This window comes from Sminthopsis crassicaudata, chromosome 4 (genome assembly GCF_048593235.1).
Source record: "Sminthopsis crassicaudata isolate SCR6 chromosome 4, ASM4859323v1, whole genome shotgun sequence".
NCBI lineage: Eukaryota > Metazoa > Chordata > Mammalia > Dasyuromorphia > Dasyuridae > Sminthopsis > Sminthopsis crassicaudata.
The window spans coordinates 391,698,241-391,715,441 of NC_133620.1; the positions used below are offsets into that span (position 1 = coordinate 391,698,241).

At 33.2% G+C, this 17,201-nt stretch overlaps 1 protein-coding gene across 2 annotated transcripts in view; it reads left to right on the forward strand.

Annotated features, from left to right (window-relative positions):
• CHRM3 (cholinergic receptor muscarinic 3) overlaps positions 1-17,201 on the forward strand; it is a 650,220-nt gene that overhangs the window by 403,911 nt on the left and 229,108 nt on the right. The window contains exon 1 of one of the 2 annotated variants that reach the window (XM_074262499.1): positions 1,217-3,130. The exons of the other annotated variant lie outside the window; for it this stretch is intronic. The gene's annotated coding sequence lies outside the window, so the exon portion shown is untranslated. Of the gene's footprint in view, positions 1-1,216; positions 3,131-17,201 lie in introns of those variants that run through there. 2 annotated transcript variants of the gene reach the window in all.

Sequence of the window (17,201 nt, forward strand, 5' to 3'; positions counted from 1 at the left end):
TATATGTTTGTTTAGTAAATTCATCAGATTTGAAGAGAAGACTAGTTCCTTGTGTTGTATATTTTCTTCTCTTGTATTGGTATTTATTGGATTAATATTCTTTTTTTAATAATAATAGTTTTTATTTACCAGATATTTGCATGGGTAATTTTACAACATTGACAATTGCCAAAACTTTTTTTTTCCAATTTTTCCCCTTCTTCTCCCCCCCACCCCCATGGCAGATCGACCAATACATGATAAATATTTAGAGTATAAATGAAATACAATATATGTATACATGACCAAACAGTTGTTTTGCTGAACAAAAAGAATCAGACTTTGAAATAGTGTACTTTTAGCCTGTGAAGGAAATCCAAAATGCAATCGGACAAAATTAGAGGGATTGGAAATTCTATGTAGTGGTTCATAGTCATCTCCCAGAGTTCTTTCACTGGGTGTAGCTGGTTCAGTTCATTACTGCTCTATTGGAACTGATTTGGTTCATCTCATTGTTGGAGAGGGCCACGTCCATCATAATATATCTTCATACAGTATTGTTGTTGAAGTATATAATGATCTCCTGGTCCTGCTCATTTCACTCAGCATCAGTTCATGTAAGTCTCTCTAGGCCTTTCGGAAATCATTGAATTAATATTCTTAAGTAATTTTTGTGCTGGTTGTTCAGTTGTGACCAGTTCTCCATGACTCCATTTGAGATTTCTTTGGCTAAGATAATGCAGTGACTTGCCATTTCCTATTAATTTTACAGATGAGGAAACTGAGAGAAACAGTTAAGTGACTTATTCAGGATTACACAGCTAGTAAGTGACTGAAGCCACATTTGACCTTACTAAATTGAATCTTCCAGTACTTTGCCATCTCACTATCTCTGAAGTGAATAATTTTTAGTTTCATTATTTAGCAATATTCTATTTGCTGGTTGTTCAGTTGTGACCAGTTCTCCATGACTCCATTTGAGATTTCTTTGGCTAAGATAATGCAGTGACTTGCCATTTCCTATTAATTTTACAGATGAGGAAACTGAGAGAAACAGTTAAGTGACTTATTCAGGATTACACAGCTAGTAAGTGACTGAAGCCACATTTGATCTTACTAAATTGAATCTTCCAGTACTTTGCCATCTCACTATCTCTGAAGTGAATAATTTTTAGTTTCATTATTTAGCAATATTCTATTTGCTTCTATTTCCAAGATTTTTCAATGCAGAAGATAATCAGTTCTACACTGATTTATAAATAGTAATATAAAATGCAATATTTAATTGTAATTACCAGTGGAAAGATCAGAAAATCCCTTTTTGGAAGGGGGTGAAAAAACTATTATCCCCACTGACACTGAGAAGTAAAGTGATTTGCTTAGGATTACACACCTAGTAAATGTTTGCAGTGGATTCAAATTCAGGTCACTCAGCTCCAGGTCTAGCACTTTTCCATTTCAAAATATTGTTCTAACTTCAGAAAAATTGATTGTTATCATATGAACTTGATAATAATCTTGATAATAAAGATGGTAGGGCATTCAAATACATGATATATGGTTCTTAACAAATTATATCAGAACTCTTAGTTGATACATACAGGCTTTCTCTGCTGAAATACAAACTACAGAGGTGAAAACTGCCATGTGGCTCATTGAACACTACACAGAAGGTAAATGAAGTGTATATTTTCCAATTGCAATTGGAATTTTAAGTGAGTGGAAAGGAATAAACTGAATTTGGAATTTGGAATAAATGCAACTTGGAATGTGTCCTAGAGATCAAGGTTTACACAAGAGCTGTACAAACCTCTCAGAGTGAAGCATGACATAAGGTGAAAGTTTCCTGGCTTTCCAGTGTCAGATTTAGATTTCTCTTAGCCTACGGCAAACTATTTGGCAGGGAAAGAATGGGGAACATAGCTGAGTCATTTTGAAAGATGAAAGTGAATGGTGATACTCTATATAATAATCAATGATTAGCCACTACTATCTGAGTAGTTGTGTATATCCTCACAGGAATTTATTTTTTTAGTTATAATGGTATCCAAAAATACCACTAACTCTCTACCGTTTGCTTTTCTATAGTTGCTGTCTCCATAGCACCAAGAACCTTTAAATGTGAGAAATAGTAGATATAGTAAAATGGGGAAAGGTAGGTGGGAACAAAATGTGATTTAAAAAATCAGCTGTCTATAGCTCAGGAGTAATTCATGGCTTCAGTTCTACCACCTTTTTTCCAAAGTTGAATGAACTGTTTGATCACAACTTTTAAAGGACAGAATAAACCCAGGCGCCTTTTCTTCATCTGGTTTGCCTATTTTCTGGGTAACAGTCTTATGAGGGCAGTAAAATTGGGGAGGGATTGTGAAGACAGGAATTTGTAGCTGAGGATCTGCAACAGGTGCTAGCTAACAAACCACTTGTTTCAAAGGTAAGTTTGAGTTCACAGACTAACCTCTGCAGGATGTTTGACATGCTTTGTGGTTTAGAAGAGCTGATACGTCCTCCCATTGGAGGCTTGAGCTCTTCAAGATCTGAACAAATCCATAACCAGAGACGCACCATGCTAAAAATCTTTGGAGAAGCAACGGACAGAAAAGATGGAATTCCTGAGAGAGGTGTTGAGTTACAATCAAAGCATTAATAAAGGAAACCTTTAAATCATGCAGTAGAGAAAATGGACAAGATCCAGAAATTCAGGTAACATTGGAATTAATTCAGGTTTGGTTGTTGCTTGTTTGGAGTTTTTTGGTTAGGAATTATCGATTTCATTACTACATATTTCGCTTTACTCATTGTTCTGTAGCTTATGATTAGTTTGGTATCTTGTGAAACCAAGATTGTATCCCTTAATTTGGCAAATATTTATTTGCTTAGCAGTGAATGACCTGTCAATGTTTATAGTTTCAGTGGTAGTTGAACAATGTTTACTGTTTCCACTGTTCAGAGCTTTCTGTACACTGAGCTCTGGATTAGATTCAAAGTAAGCTGATTTTTATCAAGCCAGTGGGTAATTCTGATCATTTCCTCTGACAATTTTTAGTACTCTAGCGTGGCAGCTGACCTGTATATGTGCAGGATTACTGTGTCATCAGCTCCCAGAAATGTCTTTGATCATGAACACACTTTCAGCATGTGTCCATTGAAGGTAAGAGGCAAAGAAGAATTGTGTTGTGCTCTTGAGAAATTAAATAAAGTAGGTTGGCTATAACAATATTGCAATTTCTTTGGTGGAATTTATCAGTTCTTTGTAGAAACAATAGGTCTTTAAGAAACAAGTGCATTACTGAACAATTTTCTTATGTAGCAACTTCTTTTTTTTCCCCTAATGCCTCAACCACATCCTTCCTGTTGCCTGTGGGAAAATTGGGTTATTTGTGTTGTATTCTGTGCATATTCAGAGCAGATTGCTTATATTTCCACAATAAAAGGATATTTATTGTCCATATGAAAGGCTGCAGTAGTGGGTTTCTTTTAAATACTTTTCTTTCAGGACAGGGATCAGCAGAATTTTTTTTTTTTTTTTTAAAGCTCTGAACTAGAAACGGAATCCTTAAAATAAATATAGTGCGATTCACTCATAATGATGATATAGGGAAAAAGAATAGATACTCATCAACTGTATTACATTTGTGTTTTAACTATTTTTAGCTATGGTTCTAGGAGAACAAATTTGATTTATAGTACTTCTAAATTACAAATTCAGACTAATATTGGAGAGAGAGAGACAGAGATTTAGTACTGCTAGTGAGTAGAATCCAACATAGAGGCAGGTGAAGCTGATCTACACACATTATTTGCTCAGACATAAGTAAACTTTGTGGTGAAAAATAGAATAATTCCCCTTTCTCTTTTGTGTCTTTGTTTTTTGTTTGTTTTTTATTTTCACTATACCCTGACTGCTAACCTTTAGGCAAGGTGTATTATATACTTACCCTATATACAATTATTCTGATATTGGTTGATTTTTTTTTTTTTAATTTGATTAGAGATATGTCAAATTATAGAAGAAACCATATACCTTTTAATGTCTGTGTGGGAGGAGAAGGGGAGAGAGAACAGTTCATTTATTGGAAAAGGAGAATGAACAAAAATAATATTTTCATGGCATTTATTTGTTGATACCCCAGAGCAAAAGAATTTACATGTAGCTTTCAGAACATTATTTATACATTTTTTTAAAAGTTTTCATGTTTTCAAACATTTTTCTCCTATCTTGTCTTAGAAGTGTTTGTCCTTCATACTTTATTTATAAGATTATGATTTTCAGCCAATTTCACTGACTTAATTTTTTTTTAATTACAGTAAAATTCCCAAGGAGGTAGTTTGTTAAATGCAAAGCAGTAGATATAATTTAGAGATTATGATGATCACTGTCTTCATCCATAATTAATCAAATGACCATTTATGTGACCACTTTATTTACATAAATAAAATTGCTAGTAATCATTTAGGCTCATTTGAATTTTTATGGAGAAGTAGAATAATAAATTATAAATGGAAATTTTCTTCAAGTACAAAATGCATTTTTAAAAGTAACATCTTTAGTTGTATACATTCAGAAGTGGAACACGCATTAAGACATCATCCTCTAGTAATTCTAGTTTTATGTGTCTTGCAAAATATTTCATAGTTTTTATTTTAGTAATAAACTTAAAAGACATATTCATTTAAGTATTTAGATTATGTCAGATGAATAAATTATAAATACTCTAATGCTTATGAATTTTTCCACTGGAAATTCAGTGACAGATTTATGAAAGAGATTTTTCTTCTAATTAATGTAAGAAAAAAAATTCTATACACTGTTATGAATGAAATGAAGAAAATGCTGTTATTCAGTTTAGTTTATATTAGTCATCTCCTCCTCTACTCAGATAGCTTCTTAAATCAGAATCCTAGTTATTTTTAGGATCAATAAAAGCGTTTTGATTAAATAACTAGATGCAATTTATAAGACATTTTTATTGAATCAAACGAAATTTCTAGTCATTTTGTTTCTATAATTCCAAATTCTTAAATCATTGTACCAATTCCTATCTCCACCAACAATGATGGGCACATTATCCCATAATGCCTGCAACATTGACAATTGCCACTTTTTTCTCATCATTGCTAATGAGGTGAAACCTCAAGGTTGTTTTGTTTTGTATTTTTCTTATTATCAGCGATTTGGAGTGTCTTTTTTAATGTGGTTGTGATAAATATTAATAATGTATAATATGAAAAGAAGAAGAAATTGGGAGAAATGAGGTCATTGTTATATATGTATTATAGTGTATTCCCCAAAATAAGAAAAAAATACCATACCATCTCCTGTGAAAACAACTGGGGAGTAAGAATGCTTTCAGGAATATCAGAGTAGATCCATGCATCCTAGAGGAAGTGATATTTGACATGGATCTTGAAAGGGAGGTACAATTTTGAAAGGTCAAAAGGAGAAAAGGCTTACCAAAAGTTATTTAAGGGATCTCAAACTATAAAGTCATAGAAGGAAATTAACAAGAACTAACTTGCCAGATCATAGTCACAATTTGGTTCAAAGGATAAGCTTTAAAATTCAATAAAACTTATTTGATGTTCATCTATGTAGATTATTCCTTTTCTTTAATGTTTTAGCCAAAGTCTGTTGAGGAATGTTAACATTAAGTTATGCAAAACACTTTTAAAAGATGTAGTCACCTGGAAAATACTTAAAAACCAGAGAGTAGGGGAGGAAGAAATGGGAAGGAATAAAACTAATTGTTTTTCTCTTGGGAAATCTGCTTATCTTTGGCTTATTCAACTAGACAGCTATCAGGGAATTTAAAGGGAATGTTTTGGGGAACCAATCAGTGATGTTCAAAAACACAAAGTAGACTTGTTCTTGGTCACCTCATTATCCAGTACTATTTTCCATTGTCTGTGAAGCACAAAATCTAAGCAATATTATGAATCGTGGCATTAAAACAAAGTTACATCTCATAGAATATTTCTATTACTGTCTTCCAAAGATAATGTTAATTTTTTGAGAGTTAGCTTTTTGAGAGTTGGTGTTTGTGTGTATGTGTATATGTGTGCGTGTGTGTATATGTCATTCATTCACCAGAAATTTCTTAATTCAGACACAACTGAAACAACTCAAAAATATATATCAGAGAACATAACATGAAAGAGTTACTTAAATAACTTTAATTAATTGAACAAAAACACTCCACAATTCTCCTCTTACCAATGTTCTGACCTCTGAAATAGGACTTTCTGAGCATCTACTTCTAGGTTCCCATTTCTTGGTTGTAGTTTCTGTCTTTTGTCAGTAAAATAACCAAGCTTGTTCAAAATGTATAATAAAAACCAGTAAAATTCTGAATGGAGGTTTAAGAAGTGAAATAAAATTGCATGAATTTTGTGACTAATATTGAAATTAATGAGAATTTATTTTCTCATTTTGAAATTTTACTTCAGCATTTTGGACTGTTATTAAAGGGTTGAAATTTCTATCTGTCTAACCTCTAGATTTTTATTATTATTCTTTATAAAATTTTTAAAAATCTGTCAATGTGGAAATCAAAATGACATTAATGAACATTATGCTTTTGCCTTTTAATGTATATATGCATACATGTATATGTATATATTTTATATAATCTATAATTAGATATGTGTGTGTGTGTGTTTATGTGTGTGTACATTATAAGAATTGGGAAGTGTTAGATTCTTCTTCATTTTAAAGACATTAGGTAAAGAAATTATCCTTCAGAGAAAAATTTACCACATCTTCATATGCCTTCTCACATTACCAGTCTTTCTCCTCCTCCTACATACTTTGCAGTCCAATGACACTGGTTTCCATGCTGTTTCTTATAGAAAACAGTTTTCTGACTGGGAATTTTAACTCTTTTTCATATCTGGAATTTTCTCCATCCTCATCTGTCCCTTCTGACTTCCCTTGCTTCATTCAAATATCAATTAAAATTTCATATTCTACAAGAATTATTTTTAATGCTAAGGCCTTACCTCATTATTTCAATTTATCTTGTATATATCTTATCTATATATGGTTGTTTGCATGTTTTCTCCTTTATTAGAATATGAGCTCCTTGACAGCAGGGATTAAGTTTGTTGTTGTTATTACTTTTCCTTGTATCCCTAGAACTTAGCAAAATACTTGCCACATAGAAAATGATTAAGAAATATGTGTTGAGTAAATGACTGACCTACCCGTCAATGTCCCCCACAACTCTTTCAAACTATTGATATCCAGCCTCCTATCAAAAGCCAATAGTGCAATGGGTATAGCACTGGATATGGAATCAGAAATACTTTAATTCAAATCCGATCTCAAGCTCTTATTAACTCTGTGACTTTCTGCAAATCCCTTAATATTTGATTACCTTAGTTTTCTCAACCTTAAAATGGCAATACCAATACACTCTTAGGATTGTACTAAGATTAAATGTGGTAAAATTTATAAAGTGCTTTTCACAGTAGCTGATAAATAGGGACTATAAAATGCTGACAATTAGCATAACTTTTTATGATGTTGATGATGATGATGATGATGTAGTACTACTGCTACTGCTACTACTACAGTCATCATTATAATCATTAGACTTGTCCAAGGACACAGGAAGTAAATGGCAAAATAAAGATTTACGTCCATGTCCTCTGATTCCAAAGCCAGGATTTTCTTCTTTCACCACTGGCTACTGCCAACTAAGACATTGACAACCCAGAACATATTTTGACAGTGCTAACCACAATACTTTGTGGATTTGATTTCAAGGTTCCTGGTCAGGGAACCAAATGATGATGAGGTTGGGATTCCTGATGGTCAGGAAGTTAAATAATGAGGTTAACTGCAGGTACAGGGTCCAGGGAACCAAATGAAGAGATTTGGCTATCCTAAATCCCCCTGGGATTTGGTGCAGGGTAGGGAGTTGTGGGAACCCCCTTTTTGGTGGTGCAGAAGTTCTTCATAAAGGAATTTATGAACCTGAAAAATTAGACTGGTAAAAAGAAGCTTATTATTGGCTTTGAGAAGTCATCCTTTGCTAAGCATGAATAGAAAGATTGAATTTTTTGGTTACAAGATAAATTTTCTAGTAGAGAAATCCTGACAGAGAGGTATAAAGTCTCTTTAAGGAAATAGGTGAGAAAGATAAAGAGAGGGTAACACTGAAAGAGAATATCATTTCGTCAGACAGAGGTTTGCTCCTATGCCAGGAGGAGAGAGTTTCTTTGGCATGGCATATTAGGTCCTCTGCAAGGACTGAGCCCCAAGTTGGCTCATTTTATCTACAAGCTGGGGTTTACTCTTAATGGGGGCTGGTCAGCACAACTTGAGCTGGAATTAGAATAGAGAATCTTAGAATTGAATGAGTGTCTTTAAGCTGATCTTTTATTCAATGGGAAGCTTAATCAGTAGTGAGTGTTATCAATGGGGGTGGTGCAGTCTCTCAGGATAACAGAATGAAGCTGTTTATCCTGTTTCCCTCAGGCAGGATCCTTTACAGAGGCAAGGTTCAAGGAGAATCTCTCCTTCAAGGAGCTTCCCAAGTGCTTTGCTTCATGGCTTACCCAGAAGCAGAGAGAAAAAGAGAGTTTCAGGGCTCCCCCTGTCAGATTCAAAACTTCTTAGTTGAATGAGTGGGCAATGTTTACTACAGAGGTGTTTTGTTTTTAAAGAAAATGTGATTTATAAATGAAGCGGAAAGTTGAATGTCTTATCCCACGTCAGTTGAATCTGTTCATCTTTGTTGAAATTTCTAGTCTCTTAGCTACTAGTCTCTGCCTTTGATATCTCTTCTGGCTTTACTTGCAACTTCATTCTGCCTATTGGATTTTTAATAGAGAAAGTTATAAAAACTTATCAACACATTTGCTTAAATGTACTTCTGTTTATCTTGAATCTACTCACTGCCATAGTATTTACTATGTCTTCTTTTCTCCTCTTCCAGCATACATCTCACTTCCATCCTATTTATTGACCACAACCTCTACCTTTTATTTGATATAAACCAATGGATAGAAAGCAAGTCTTGGATCTGGAAAGACATTAATTAGTTCAAGAATCACCTCTAGCATGTGCTTTCTACCTGAACCTAGACAAGTCACTTAACCCTCTCAGTGTCCATTTCAACTCTATAGTGAGCCATAATCGTTCTTTTGCTTCCTGTAGTTGAGGTTGAGAAGGGGAGACCCCAAAAATCCCAGACCCAGTGTTGCGAGGTGTCTCAAAAATTTTTGTAGGCTTGAGCCCATCTCCTAGTCAAAGGGCAAAGTTTATTGAAGTAATGTGATACCATTACTGAACAGACTGAATTGTAAGGAAATTCAGTAAAGAAACTGAAGCAAGGAGACACACTTATACAGTTTTCAATCATAGATATGTTAATTTTATGACCTGAGGGTAAAGCTAGTAAATAATTTCCAAATGAATTAAGTATGGTCTCCCCGAAATTTAATTATCACTGACCAGATCATCAGTCAGCAATGAATTGAAAAGTAGTCTATTCAGAATCAGACAAACTGGGCGTAGGAGTTTACTGAGATCAGAATCTATCTGGCTAAGTAGTGGTCAGAATCAGATAGATTGATAGTTTCCAAAGTTAGAATACCCAGGACCACTGACCTATTAGAACAGAAGCCCCATGGTCAGGGGACCCCCAAATCACATTACATCACTGTTTCTTATATTAAAAAAATTCAAATTCCTTAGTTTGTCATATAAAGTTATCCAAAATCTATCTCCAACTTAATTCTATTGCTTTGGTTTTTTTTCATCTTCTACCCTTCATACTTAATATATTTCAGCTAACCTGTACTACCCTCTTTTCACTATCCATTCACACACACACAGAGAAAGAAAAAGAGAGAAAGAGAGGGTCTAGAAATGCATTTTTCCATATCTCCTTCTTTGTTAATATCTCTTGCTTTTTTCAGATAATAATTTAGGGACTACCACTTTTAAGAACATTTTCCTAAATCAAAGTGAGCTTTCTTCACAAATTTCCTTTATTTTTTTTATTACATCTTAATTTATATATAGCTATAACTATATATTTGATACTTTAGAGTTTGCTTTGTCCTTATCATATTCTAGCATATAGCATATATTTTTTTATATACATGTTTTTTTTTTTCTTAGTATATTATAAACTCCTTGATATCTGGAATCATTTTTGTCTATCATTCCTTAAAAAATAAAATTCCCAATATTTTTTATGGGACTTTGCATATAGTAAATGCTGAACCAATGTTTATTGAATTGAATTGACTAATAATAATTCTTTTTTTAAAATAATAATTCATTACACTTTGTGTTCTTTGAACTTTAAGCTCTTTACACTTTGCAAGATACTTTCTTTTCCAAGTTTTATTGTCCTTATTGGTGCAATCATCCTTACTTTATAGATAAGGAGATTGAGCCCTGGAGAGTCTATATAACTCTCCCAAGGTAACAGTTGATTAGTATTTAGTTCTAAGTAAATTATCTTTTTTCAGTTTTATTTCTTATTGTTTTCTTTTAATATTACAAACAATTACAGATTATCTTCATTATCATGAGAGACTTTTCCTAACAAAGCAAAATAGCTAAGCAAACCTAGTAATCCAATAACATCATCCAAAAATTCCTGCAATCTTTTACCTCTTTGTAACACCTCCCAAACTTTATTTTTAAAAAATTTTTAATGAACAATTTTTTTTCCCTTTCTCTCCTCTATCCAAATGGAAAAACAAACAAACAAACTAGGAAGGAAAACAAAGTCCATGTGGCAAATATGCAAAGTCAAATAAAATTAATAATTTTACTAACTGCATACAAAAATTAGGCAACATATCCCAAAATCTTATTCAGTTTTAAGCATTAATAGATAGACATATGAAATAAAATATACAGCCATTCTATATGGCTCATTCTATACCTTAAATTTATTACCTCTTTGTGAAAGCATAGCGTGTCTTTTTCTGGGTCCTTTGTAATCATGATTGTTATTATATTGATAGTTCCTACAGTTTTCATAATAATTTGACTTTGCAGTGTTGTTATTATGTTTTTCTTCTGCTTCTGCTCTCTTTATTCATCAGTTGATAAAATTCAGAATTGTTCATTTTCATGTTTTATGGGAAAAATTGTTCTCATGGTTCTGATTATATTGCATAAGTTCATATATCTTAACTTTTAAAAACTCTGTTTCCTCTTTTCTTACAACACAGTAATTTTTTATTACATTCTTATTCCCCCAGCTTATTTAACAATTTCTCAATTGATGGGCATCCCTTTAGGTTTGAAGGTCTTTCTAGTATGCCATACTACCTTTTAACCATCTGACTGAATAACATCTTTGGCATGTCATAGCACTGGTTTATTGCTTCAATATTTTTTCTTTTATTTTTGTTATTCATTTGTTTTAAAGCAATATAGCAAAGATCAATGGAACAAACAATGTTCTTAGAATCAAGAGGTGGGAGCTTTATTCTCAACCCATCTTTAATCCAAATTCATAACCTAGGACAAGGACCTCCTTCAGTTTCCTTTCTATTTAATTTGAAATGGTAGTCAATTTCTACTTATCTATACTGTCTGTGGGTGATATGAAGATTAATTAATAATGAGATGAAATAGCTTTGAGCTTTTACTGACAATAGTCTGACAACAAAACTTCAAAGTGCTAACCTGTCATACAGGTAATTCCTCCTGTACATTCAATTTCTTCATTTTGAGTCATAATTATTATTCTTCCTTCCCTTTTCTGCAATCCCCACAAGAATGACTATTAAAATGTTCTCTCATTTCTAATGACTGTTCTATAAATCCTTTGCCAATTGAGCTCTCTGAAGTTCATTGCTCTCTCTGACCTTTTTTGGTATCACCAATTGTTTAAAAGTCTCCATTTAATTTTAAAGAGCTTTTGTGCTCCTTTTCCTTGATGCTTATTATAGGTTTTGAATCATGTACTATAAAAAGTAGTTAGCTGTATGTGCTTTTATAATGAAAGTAATTTAATTGGGCACTCTGTCTCCACAGATCAGTAAGGGTCAGAATGATTTTTTTTTTTTAAGTACATGAGAGAAGTATTATAGAAGGAGAAAGCAAAGCATTTTGCTCTCAGCAGTGAATTATGTTGTGCTAGCACCAATGAAGTGCCTAAAATCCTTTGTAATGAGAAACAAATCTGATCAACATTTTCAGCATTCACTCAATACCAGCTGATTTTTATGACCACATATATTACCCTTATAGGATATGACCTACAGTAGCCCAATGACACATTAATCATGCTATGTAAACAATATCGCTTCATTGTATAAACTGGATTACTATTGGCCCTTGACCATAGTCTATGCTTTACCACCTCAGTACATATGCTACCATTTGCACCCTACTTTTCCTTTTTATGGTTATAATCCTTGAAGAGGCCATCTGCAACTGAGGTCTTTGCTTCTTTTCTTTTATCTCTTCTTAAATCTCTCTGATCTGGTTTCCAATTTCTTCATTTAGCCACTACTGCTTTTTCAAAAGTTATTAATTGTCAAATTCAATTGCCTTTCTCAACCCTCATTCCTCTTGCCCTTTTGAAGCCTTTGGAAACACTGCCAATCACCCTAATCTATTTGATATTGTCTTTTTTCCTAAGTTTCTGTCTTGATTCTTTTCTTACTACTCTGAACCCTACTTAGTTTTCTTTGTTGGATCTTTGTCTGTCATGTATGCTTATCATGGATGTCACCCAGGACTCTATCCAAAGCCCTCCCCTCTTCTTTCTGTATAGTAAATCACTTAATGATTTCATTAACTCCCATATATTTAATGATCATCTCTATGCTGGTGATTCTTATCCATACCTAGACTCTGTACTGGTCCCACATTTCCAAATCCTTTTGGTCATTTTGAACTAGAAGACTTGTAAACATTTTAAACTCAACATGTCCAAAATTAAACTATTACTTTCCCCCCCCAAAAAAATTTTTCTCTTCCTACTAACTTCCATATTACTGTTATTAGTACCAAAATTCTGATAGTCACTATGTCCCAATCAAGTTGTTATTCTTGGCTCCTCACTCTCTCTCACTCCCTTATATGTAGCCTTTCCCAAGTCCTATTGATTTTTAATTTTGTAATAGCATTCATATATGACCTCTTCTCTCCTCTGAGTCTGCCACAACATTGATGCATACCCTTATCATCTCATATTTGACTTTTGCAATACTCTATTGGTTAGTTTCCCTGAGCTAGTTCTATCCCCATTTCCATCTACCCTCCATTCAGCTGTCTTCCTAAAGTACAGATCTTATATCATACCTTATCCACATTCAATAAATTCTAGTAGTTCCCTGTTATTTCAGGATCAAATATAAAATCCTTTTTGATTTTCAAAGTCATTAATATCCTGTTTTCCTATTTTTCTAGTCTTTTTGCATCTTACACCCATTCTCCTACCTCCACTTACCCACACACTCACCCACCGTGCAAATACTTAGCAATCTAGTAAGAGTGGCTCACTTAGTGTTCATTGCACAATAAACTACATTTCCTCACTCCAGGCATTTTCACACACTACCTTTCATGTCAGGACATCTGCATCCTCATCTTTAACTTCTAGCTTCCTTGACTTCTTTAAGAATAGCTAAAATTTTACCTTCTCCCAGAATCCTTTCTTGATTCCTCTTGATTCAGGTACCTTCTCTCTGTTCATTTTCAGACACATACATACACACACACACACACACATGCACACACATACACATACATATGCATGCATGCATGTATGTATGTATATATATACAGATATAGATAGAAATAAAATCTGATATATATAAACAATACATATATAATCTGATATACATATATAAACAATACATATATACAAATATGTTTGTATATATGCATGTAAAAATGTATACATGTGTATCTTATTTATACATACTTGATTGATGATCTCCCCCATTAGACTGAGCTCCTTAATGACTGCTTTTTTATCCTTCCTTCCTTCCTCCCTCTCTCCCTCCCTCTCTCTCTCCCTCCCTCCTTCTCTCCCTTCCTTCCTTCCTTCCTTCCTTCCTTCCTTCCTTCCTTCCTTCCTTCCTTCCTTCCTTCCTTCCTTCCTTCCTTCCTTCCTTCCTTCCTTCCTTCCTTCCTTCCTTCCTTTGTTTTTGTCTTTCTTTATATTCCCAGTGCTTGGCACAATGTCTGACTATAGTAAGTATTTAATCAATGTTTGTTAAGTGAATGATCAATCTATTCATGAGTGTCCCCCTCAAAAAACTTTCAAAGTAGCTAGGTATCGTGGTTTTGGAGTCAGAGATGTAGCCTTAGATTTTTATTACCTATGTTACCTTTAGTCACTTACCTATTTACCTCCTGTTTCCTCTTCTATAAATGATAATAATATCTCCCAGAATTGTTATATAGATCAAATAATATAATATTTCTAAAGTGCTTAGTACTACTGTGCCAAGCACATAGTAGTTACTATATGTTAGGTATAATTATCATTATCATTAGGCATAATTATCATTATCTTTATTACCATTATTATTATAGTAACTATTGTCTCACCTAAGAAATCTCCACTTCCCAAACTAGAACTGATTTATCATGCATTTGATTAAATTCGTATGCTTTTTTTATCATATTATATTCTCCATTCCCCTACTCTGTTATAGAAAGGAACTATATGTTGTTTCTTTGTGAATCTCCTCCAAGGCTTAGTGGGCTATATGAACATGGTCGTTGCTTAATATTATAGAAAAAAATTCTTTTCCATGCCTTAAGGGGATGTATAAATAGGGATGATTTTTATAATTTTTTTTTCTTTTCTTCATGATGACAACAAGATTATTAGGGATCTGCTTCAAAATCTTTATCATCTTCTCTCTTCCATTGTGCAGGCACATGTTGTCATCCTATTAGAATTGGTGTTCTTTAACTTTAGTTTTCTATATTATATTCAGTTAGATTTAGGTTGGAAATTATGCAACATAAGGTAGATTCAGAACAAAATTCAGTCTAACATATCAATTAGGACATGTCTCCTGTGTAGTTAAAGGGGTGTAGTGGAAGGGAGATCGTGTAGCCATTAATGTTAGGGGTGTTTGGGACAAAAAAGCCTACCCCAAATTGACTACTCAGAGATCACTCATAGAAAGCAGAATTATTTATTAGAATCTCGAGAAGTAGACCCCATCCTGGTCTGTGAGCCAAATTTCACAGCAGAATAGGGCCAGAGCCTTGAAAATGCTTACAGCTTTTATACATTTCAAACAAAGAACCTTCAAAATCCTGCCCTCTCTATGTTGTGATTGGTCACATAAGTCTACTGTTCCCCTAGTTGGTCAGTAGAATGTAGTAGACAAGGTGATATATAGCTTCTTCAGCCATGTTGGACAATGGAATATTGTTTAGGTCTTATCTAAAATCACGTGATTCTGGAGAAGTCGAAACTGAGGCCTAATAGGGTTGGTCTACTTTAGTAAACAGTCTCTGATCAATATGTGCTGTAAGTTCTTCACCCTTTTCCCACACAGGGGAGAAAAGAACTAAGTATACTCTTTCTTTCTTCCTCCAAAAAGTTTATAATATCTAAATAAAAGCTCACCAATTTTCCACTTATAAACAAGTGGGTTGTGTCTAAATGAGGAATCCAGTCAGAATCATAAAATATCAGGGCAGGAAAAGATCACAGCTGCCATTTAATCCAACTTACTCCTGAAAAAATCTTCTATAATATGAGTTGGAGCATATTAACTCATACCTAAAAAATCTAATTTGTAATCTATACATAACAAATATAAAACCAACCTTTTATAAATTTCTTGAAATAAAGATTTGAAAAGCCAGGCTTGGATAAAGACCAATAGAATTTAAATGAAGCTATTTGCCTATGCCTTAAAACCAAAATCACTTTTTCTCTTACTAATTTGCCAGTAATAGGTTACAAGCCAATCCTTAGTTGTTGTTGTTTGTAAATTGCAATAGTTTCTGTCCTAGTCAGAAACTCTAAAAAGAGTCTTCTTCTCCCAGAATGATTTTTTTTTTTTGAGTATCTAAAGAGGCCATCTTTAGCCTCATTTCTTGCCTAGCCTTAAAAACTGAATGTGTTGCCTCAGACAAACTGAGACCTAGGAAAGGCCTTAGCATAAGAAGGCCAAGGTCTCCCACTGAATCTAGGGCTAACTCCATGCCTGCCCTATGTCTTGCCACTAGATTCAGATAGCTCTGGAACAGACAGTGAGGATTGCATAATCCTACTTCAATTGAATCCAATTTATTTATAAATTAAGATATTTCTTAATGTTATTGATCCTCTTCCAGAAGGAAGGAAAAACTACAAAACCAACCTACACTTAAGGACCATGAATGTGATCCCAATGCAAAACATTCACCTTTTGAATAGAGTACCTTTGAGGAAGTTTGTTTTACTTTTTGTTTGTTTGTTTATTTGTTTGTTTTGTCTTTCCTTTTCCTTATATTCAACTTTTGATATAAGGGATTATTGAATTGTATGTTTATTGTGTGAGAAAGAGAGAGAGAGAGAGAGAGAGAGAGAGAGAGAGAGAGAGAGAGAGAGAGAGAGAGAGAAAGAAATCAAAATAATATATTTGAAAAATTTATATATTATCTAGTATAAATTTCCTTTTTCTTCAGTTGGCAGATAATACTTAGATATGTTACTTTTGGTTTAGATTCAAATAGGATTTTTAAAAGTCTTTTTTTTTTTTTAACCATTACCCATATGATTATTTGAAAAAAATCTAGGGAATTTTTTATGCATTGAAATAAATAGGCTAACTAAAAAACAATAACACATATAATCTAGAAAAGGCAAATTTCCCCAAAGGCATCAAAATATAGTGTGACCTGATACAAACATAAGAATGAAATACTTCTCATTAAAGAAAGTTCTTTCATTAAAAGGGTTCTTCTCTTCAAATATTATTTAAATAAAATCATAGGATATCATATGTGGGGTTGGATAAAGAACTTTCCCTCATTCCCTTTAATATATTTACTTTTTAAAGTATTGCTAATCTGATAATATTTTAATTTTTGTTTCTAACTACTTGTGATTTGATCATTTTTCCCACATGTCTAAAGATAAAGTTTCTTCACTTGAGAACTGCCAGTTCATATTCCTTTGACCACTTTTCAATTATTTCATATATCTTAGAAACGATTTTAATTTGTTTTCCTCTTTATCTGTTACTTGTTCATGAACTCTTCCGTTATCTGTATG